The sequence below is a fragment of the Lycium barbarum genome, chromosome 2, assembly GCF_019175385.1.
Source record: "Lycium barbarum isolate Lr01 chromosome 2, ASM1917538v2, whole genome shotgun sequence".
Classification (NCBI taxonomy): Eukaryota; Viridiplantae; Streptophyta; class Magnoliopsida; order Solanales; family Solanaceae; genus Lycium; species Lycium barbarum.
The window spans coordinates 20,253,592-20,256,483 of record NC_083338.1 but is presented as its reverse complement, the minus strand read 5'-3'; positions in this window follow the sequence as shown (position 1 = coordinate 20,256,483).

The window sequence follows — 2,892 nt, the reverse complement described above, 5'->3', positions numbered from 1 at the left end:
CATACCAGAAGGTAGACGATGGCAGTAATCAGTTGTGATTTCCAGCTTCTGTAGCCTGGAATAATAGCATGAGTTCAGTTACTCTGTTTTTGATTTTCTAGGATTTTAAGGCTAACTTTGAGAGAAAACATGTTGACTTTAAAGACTTATCTATTGAGAATAAAGGCTGACTTTATATTTGCTCCTTTAACAGCTATCTCTGTGGGTCTTTAATTTTTAATAAATTATAAATTACTATAATAAAATTAATTATTTAAATAGGTAAAGTTACACAGAAATTATGGAAATTACAAGAAAATATAAAATTAATGAAATGTATATACACTTGTTCATCTTTAAACGCTAATCAAAATGAGTTATTGAGTAAAAATTTATAAACTAACTTGATAATAAAGCAAAGCAAAGAAGGAACCTGTAACAAAAATCTAACAATTCGCGGTGGCACATACCCATTAACCTGATAGGCGAACCATAATTCATATTTAATTTATTTTCATTTAATAAGCAGAAAAGTAGAATGAGAACGTTAAATAAGTCATATAAATGAAGTCTCATAACCATAAAATGCAGAAATAACGCGTAAAGCCCCAAAATTTGATGTCATAAGTACAAGAGCCTCTAGAATATGAGTACAAGTCTGAAAGTATCTCAATACAATTGTCCACGAAAAATAAAAGACAATGAAAATAAGGTTACATGGAGTATGGTGTTAAGGATCAGCCAGACAACTCATTCTAGGGTGGTAAGCAGGTGGTTTTGGTTAGATTTTGGCAGGTTGAAAATGGTTTGAACAAAAATGGGCTGGCTTTCAATGAACCCAATTTCATGTGGATAAAATAGGTGATAAATGGGTGGGTTGGTTCTGGGTTACAAGTGCAATATTATTTCAAGTGTAATATTTATAATTTTTACTTTTGTCGAATTAAATTAATATTTTCATATATTTATAGTTGAATATTATGAAATTGAAACTTCGGTGGTTCCGCGAAGGGGAGGGGGGTCGTGGATGGGTTGGGGTGTGGGGTAAGAAAAAAATTCCACTTTTTATAAATTTTTATAAAAGATAAAATATATGAAGTAGAAAATGTGGTTTGCGGGGGGGGAGGGGGGAAGGCGGTGTGGTGTGGTTGGAGGCAGGGAAAATTACTTATTTTTTACAAAAATAAAATATATAAAATAGAAAATTCAGGGGGGGGGGGGGTTGTGGTGTGGTGGGGTAAGAACGAATTTCCCACTTTTTATAAAACTTTTGTAAAAGTAAAATGAAATATATGAAATAGAAAATGTGAGGGAGGGGGTGGGGGGGATGGGGTGTGGTGTAAGAGAAAATCTCCCATTTTTAAAATTTGTTTATAAAAATAAGATAAAATATGTGAAATAGAAAATGTGGTGTGGGGGATGGTGGGTAGGGGTGGGCAAGCGGTGGTGGGGTAAGGGTCGAGGTGGGAGGTAAGAAAAAAGTTTATCAATTGTTTATAAAATTCTTAGAGAAGTAAAATAAAATATATGAAATAGAAAATTGGAGTGGGCAGGGGGTGGTGGGAAGAAAAAAAAACTTCCCTTTTTTTATTAAAAACAAAATAAAAGTAAAATACATGAAATAAAAAATTTGGTTGGGGGGAGGCGGGGTGGGGGGGAAGGTGGGGTGGTGTGGTTGGGGGCAGGGAAAATTTCTTATTTTTTTACTAAAAAAAATTATATATATACAATATATATATATATGAAAGAGAAATTCAGGGCGGGAGGGGGTGTGGTGGGGTGGTGGGGTAAGAACAAATTTTCCACTTTTTATAAAAGTAAAATGAAATATATGAAACAGAAAATGTGAGAGAGGTGGGGGGGGGGGGGTGTAGGATGAGGTGTGGTGTAAGAAAAAATCTCCCATTTTTAAAATTTATTTATAAAAATAAGATAAAATATATGAAATAAAAAATGTAGTGTGGGGGGTAAGGGGTGGGCAAGTGGTGGTGGGATAAGGGTCGAGGTGGGAGGTAAGAAAAAAGTTTCTCATTTGTTTGTAAAATTCTTACAAAAGTAAAATAAAATATATGAAATAGAAATTTGGAGCAGGCAGGGGGTGGTGGGAAGAAAAAAACTTCCCATTTTTTATTAAAAAAACAATTAAAAGTAAAATACATGAAACAAAAAATTTGGTTGGGGTGAGACGGGGTGGTTTGGCGGCGGGGGGGGGGGGGGGGGGTTGGTGGTGGGAGGTAAGAAAACTTTTGGTGGTTTGGGGGCAGGGGGATAGGCGAGGTGTGAGGAGGAGGGAAGGTGGGGTGGTGTGGTTGGGGGCAGGGAAAATTTCTTATTTTTTTACAATATATATATATATATATATATGTATGAAACAGAAAATTCAGGAGGGGGGGGGGGGGGAGGGTGTGGGTGTAGTGAGGTAAGAACAAATTTCCCACTTTTTATAAAAGTAAAATGAAATATATGAAATAGAAAATGTGAGGGAGGGGGGGGTTAGGATGGGGTGTGGTGTAAGAAAAAATCTCCCATTTTTAAAATTTGTTTATAAAAATAAGATAAAATATATGAAATAGAAAATGTAGTGTGTGTGGGGGGGGGGGGGGGAGGGGGGATAGGGGGGGGGGGCAAGCGGTGGGATAAGGGTCGAGGTGGGAGGTAAGAAAAAAGTTTCTCATTTGTTTATAAAATTCTTACAAAAGTAAAATAAAATATATGAAATAGAAAATTGGAGCGGGGGCAGAAGGTGGTGGGAAGAAAAAAAATTCCCCTTTTTTTTATAAAAAAAATTAAAAGTAAAATACATGAAACAAAAATTTGGTTGGGGGGAGGTGGGGTGCTTTAGGGGCAGGGGTGGGGCTGGGGGGAAGGCGTGTGGTGTGGTTTGAGCTTATAGCTTTCTTTGTCCCGATTTAT